This window comes from Rhinopithecus bieti, unplaced genomic scaffold (assembly GCF_001698545.2).
Source record: "Rhinopithecus bieti isolate Rb0 unplaced genomic scaffold, ASM169854v2 scaffold_61987, whole genome shotgun sequence".
Classification (NCBI taxonomy): Eukaryota; Metazoa; Chordata; class Mammalia; order Primates; family Cercopithecidae; genus Rhinopithecus; species Rhinopithecus bieti.
In genome coordinates, this window is record NW_016823795.1 from 380,500 (window position 1) to 386,168 (window position 5,669).

At 33.2% G+C, this 5,669-nt stretch overlaps 1 pseudogene; it reads left to right on the forward strand.

The window, feature by feature from the left end:
• The window catches only part of LOC108521844 (dynein heavy chain 14, axonemal-like), a 73,519-nt pseudogene that overhangs the window by 29,049 nt on the left and 38,801 nt on the right, over positions 1-5,669 (forward strand).

Below are 5,669 nucleotides of genomic sequence, written 5' to 3' on the forward strand. Positions count from 1 at the left end.
CAGATCTCAGCTCACTGCAAGCTCTGCCTCCTGGGTTTACGCCATTCTCCTGCCTCAGCCTCCCGAGTAGCTGGGACTACAGGCACCCGCCACCTCGCCCGGCTAGTTTTTTGTATATGTTAGTAGAGACGGGGTTTCACTGTGTTAGCCAGGATGGTCTCGATCTCCTGACCTCATGATCCGCCCGTCTCGGCCTCCCAAAGTGCTGGGATTACAGGCTTGAGCCACCGCGCCCAGCCGAAATATAACTTCTTAGCATGGCTTTCTGTATGCTTCTCTTTCCAAGATTTGTTCTATCAAGAAAATAAGTTTAAGGGCCAACAGGACAACCTGTATAGCATGGTGAATAAAAGCCAAGAAAAGAGACTCTTTCAAGAAGGAGAGGATTGTCAGTTGTTGGCTAAGAGATTAAGTGAGAGATGATCTGAAAGGTGTCTGTGGAATGAGTATTCTTAGGAAAAATATTTCCATCCCACGCTGTCATCCCTGCTTTTCTGATCCAACCTCTCCTCCCCCAGCTTAGGCATTTATTAAGAAAAGCCTTATAACCAGTTCCTGTTCCTAGTCTCTTCTCTTATTACTACCTGTGTAATTATGAATTAGGTCTTTCGTGACGTCTTTCTTAAATTGATAAATATTATTCCCTCTTTCCAACTTCTGTTAAAACTGAATTTTAAGCTATATTTTCTCCTCTAATAATATAATCATTATGCATACTTTAAGTTACCATTTAAATTTTTTCTCTATATAGAAATATTTGGAATATTTTGCATTATCCTTAAGTGATGCCCACATTTGCACTTATATTGGATTTTTAAATTGTTCTATACCAGAACCAGAAGATGATGATGTCATAAGAAATATTATTAGGCTACGAGAAAAGCTTGGTTGGCAAACTGTATTACCGCAGCACAGTTTGAAATATGGAAGTTCCAAAACTGCAGTTCAGAAGATTACTTTAAAGGTATTGTTCTATTTTATTTAATTTTGATCTTTAAAATCAATGTTGAAATTATATTTTATTTCATTTCAGATATTATGTCAAAGTCAAACATTACATCAATATCAAGTTACAGTTATTTCGTGGTAAATGCAAAAGTATTTGACATCATTTCGTTTTACTTATTTAAGAAATGGAGAATAGATCAAGCATATAAACTTTAAGTCTATAACACATCAAAATGTTTGTGTTTGTCCCCTCTCATCACTTTCTCTGAGTGAGTCCCCAGGAAAGGTGTATCTTCTGCCTGAAACTTGAATCTACTGTTTGGTTTCTGGATATCACTTTTTCTGTGATTTAAGAAGAAATTGTTAGGTAATGTAACATTCTATTCTTCTCACACTCTTAACTCCCTGGTACCTGATTTTCTATCTCATCTGGTCTGTGTTTCCTTATGCTATTCATTTTTTTCTTACTCATTAGCCTCTGTCTTCAGAGAAATTTTAGCTTGTCCAAGGTCACATGACCAGAGGGTAGAAGCTGTGGTAAGAACTAAGGTTTGTATCCTGAGACCTCATTTATTACAGGTGCTCTAAGATTGAACAGGATCATCTCTCCCTACTGTTAGAAAAGGAACTCTCAAAATGTGGTCCCCAGGCAAGCAACACTAGAATCACCTTAGAACTTACTAGACATACATATTCTTATCTGCACCCTAGACCCACTGAATCAGAAACCTTTGGAGGCAGAGCCTTGCAATTTGCATTTTATTCAGTTCTCCACGATTTTAATGCACAATTAAGAACCACTGCTCCCAACCAAGGATCAGCAGATTTTTTTCTGAAGAGGACCAGGTAATAAATACTTTAGATTTTGCAACTACTCAACTCTGTCACTGTAGTACCAAAGCATTGACAGATAATACATACATAAATGGATGTGACTGTGTTCCAATAAAACTTTATTTACAAAAACAGGCCCTTTGCCCTGCTCTACACTGTTACCATGAAGATAAATCATCTTTTGATCATTTTTCAGAGGCAACAATGTGAAGGAAAGTACATGTATAATTGAATCAGATTTACCTAGTTTTGAACCTATACACTCACCATGTTATCAAGTTCCTAACCTCTTGAGCTTTCGTTTTTTGACCTTGAAATGGAGATAATAATAGTTACCATGGAGGACTGTGAAAATTAAATATATGCCGTGGTGCCTGGCAGGTAGTGGGCACAGTAGTTTAAAAACAAAACAAAACCATAGCTGTACATGGGTTCCTTGGACTCTCAAATAAAGTGAATTTCATTTGTGTGTGAAGAAAGGATTGAGAATATGATTAAACACTTGTTTTCAGTTGAAAAAATAATTCAATTGGAACATATTTTTATGCTTTTATGATTTGATTTTTTAATTATATATATGATCCATTTGGAAGATTTGTATCTATCTTGTTTCTTAGTAATGTTTTGAAACCTACTAATTTGAAATAAATTGACTCAATAGGCCAAATAACAATTAAAAGGTCCATACATTATGCAAGTCATTTCATTTAGAGCTCATTTATTCCTGTTATTTTGGCGAGTTTTTAAACTTGTTTTTGAGGTTTAATATTGATTATATTAGAGCTGAAGTAAGAAAGTGAAAACAGCTAAATAATTGAGAAGAACACGTATCTTCAAGGCAGACAGAATTTTAAAGTATAAAATGGATCCAGATTTAAAACTACAATGATTTGGAAACCGTTATTACACATTAAATAGCTTCTTACGAAATGCTTTTCATTGGTAAAATTTAATTATCGAGAAAAAGACTAAAGTTTCTTATGATTTTAGATTTTTTATCAATAAAAGTTAAACGTTTCAGGAAACTTTTAATTTTATAACGCTAAATAAATACATTTTACTTAAAATTTTCCTTTATTGGAAGGCTGATTTTTCAATGCCAAGTATTGGGAGAGGCAGTATATTTATTTGCAATAGTCTTAGAATATGGGTTTAGAGTCAGACTTGGATTCACATCCCTAGTTCACCATTTCCTGAATTTGTGACTTTTCTCAAATTATCTAACTTATCAAAATATTCATTTTTTTAAATTTGAAAAACAGGGTCTTTCTCTGTCACCTAGGCTGAAGCCACAATGGTGTCAGTAAAGCTCCCTGCAGTTTCAAACTCTTGGGCTCAAGTGATCTCACCTCAGCCTCCTGAGTAGCTGAGATTACAGACGTGAGCCACCTCACTCAGTTCCCTCAAAGTATTAATTTCTGCAATTGTTTAGTGAGATTAAAAATATCAAGCCTTAGTTTCTTTAAATTTGAGAGGTGAAAGTTAATAGATTAAACTCTTATGGTTGTAAAGATAATGTATATGAAAGAGTTATTACTCATTATTTATTACTTAACAAATAATAGCTATTTTTATCTTATACCAAACCACCATCATTATCAAAATAAATGACAAATTTAATGTGCCCAAAAGATTTCTGGTGTTGGCAGACAAATACTGGAAGATGGTATATATGTAAAAGGTATGTCGTTGAGTTCTTTGGATTAGTAAGCATGTATTATTAAGCATATAGATTTTTTTTCTGAATTAAGGATCCTTTTTTAAGGATGAAAATTAAATATGTTAAATCTTTCATAAGATTGATCTTGTTGAACATTGTTTAGACACAATTTGATGTTAGCTTTCTCCAAATATAGTATTCTTATTTTTAATCTGTGTTTAAATTATTTCAATTTAGTGGATAATCAGTTCAGCCATTGTATTAATTTTGTTAATTTAGTCAAATTAATTAAATTTGTTTATCTTTCTTTTTTTAAATCTCAGAAACCTTTGGAAGATGATGGAGAATTTGTATATTGCCTTCCTCGGAAAAGTCCTAAAGCCCTTTACAATCCGTATGATCTTCAGGTAGTATCGGCTCATACCGCTAAACATTGCAAAGAATTTTGGGTTATTACTGCTTCATTTATCTCAAAGGTAATGTTTAATGGATGTTTTAAGCTTTCAGAATTACAATACAAAAATATTATCCAATGTAGAATTTAATTGCATACATTTATCTTTCTGTTTCAGAGATACTTGGTCATTTGTGGAGCAGTTTGTATATAAGAATCTCCTTGGGAGAATGTTATTTAATAGTGAAGTTTTTCCTTTTGTGTAGAGATTTAGGTTTGGAGATTCAACTTTAGTAAATTTTTTCATCTATCAAATACTTTGTTAATACTTGCAGTAAATTTTTAAAGGAAGAACTACAAAACAAGCATTTGCTAACATAATGGAAACTATGATAATAAAGAAAATAATATTCTTTATTGGCACATTTGTCAGAAACTTTATTGCCAGATGTAGAAATCCCCCTTTTACACTCTTATATAGCATTTTGATATTTATCACAAGTTGAAAATATACAATTGCTTGTTTTAATGATTTGTTTAATATCTGTCTGCCTTTTTCTGCCCTCCCAGCCTCCCAACTAAAATGAACTTTATGCATGGGCAAGACCACATCTTTGTATGAGGTAGATCTGTATGTACAGATACAGAAATACCTCTAATAGTATCAAGTGAGAATGGAGGAAAAACTTCTATATATATATGTGAATATACACATAGATACATATGTGCTGATAAAAATATGCATACTTTTATTTCTGGAATAAAATTTTTTTTAAAATGGTGACATTCAGATAGGGGAGGGGCACTCATGGGAAGAGAGAGAACTCCTTGATGAAGGGCATGTAGTTTTTGAATGTCAATATAGGGTATGTGGGTAGTGAGATTATAAGCCACTTTGGACTACCGCATCTCTGTAGCTAAAATTAAGTTCATAAATACTACTTTTATAGAAAATGTAAAAATTATGAGACTCAAATTTGAACAGCTATTTGTGAAAAGTATCTCAGGGTGAGGAGGAAGTTTCTCTCTGTTGGAGCACAAGAAATAGTGTTAGAAAATAGCAAGTGTAGAAGCACTGTGTTGAGGGAAATCAAATTTGGGTATAGATAAAATAGCTGAGGAGTCATACATGGAAAAAACATAGTTATAAAGGCAAGAAGTTATCAGCCAAATACAGGCTTTCTTAATGTCTTGAAAATGGTACATATTTTTAAAATAAAATAATGCTTTTGTGTTTTATTTTGTAGGTTACTAATATCGTTGGTAGTATAAAGGAAGTAGAACTCATACCTACTTTGGAATGGCTATCAGAAAGAAAACATTACTATTTATTACGTCACTTCAAGATATTTTCTGATTTCCGGTGAGGTGAAAAAAAAAAATGAAACCAGTTCTTTGTAGTTTGATCCTGTTGAAGGAGCAGTTGCCTGAGTGACATGTGGGTTCTACTACAGTAATACCAGTAGAAAATAGTACTAATTCCTTTATCTAAAAAATTTTTATGGAACACCCCATTTCCTCTGTAACTTATGAAGAAATGCCAATAATTTTGGCATTTAAGAAGCATTTTTCCTTTCAGAATTAATAAAGCATTTGTTACCTGTAACTTATGAGGAAATGCCGTAAATTACAGAGGGATGGGATGTTCCATAAAAATTTTTTAGGTGAAGGAAGTTTACTCTTTTCAGTATTAAAAGTCTTAATTTTATGGCTGCATAGTATTCCATGGTGTATATGTGCCACATTTTCTTAATCCAGTCTGTCACTGATGGACATTTGGGTTGATTCCAAGTCTTTGCTATTGTGAATAGTGCCGCAATAAACATACGTGTG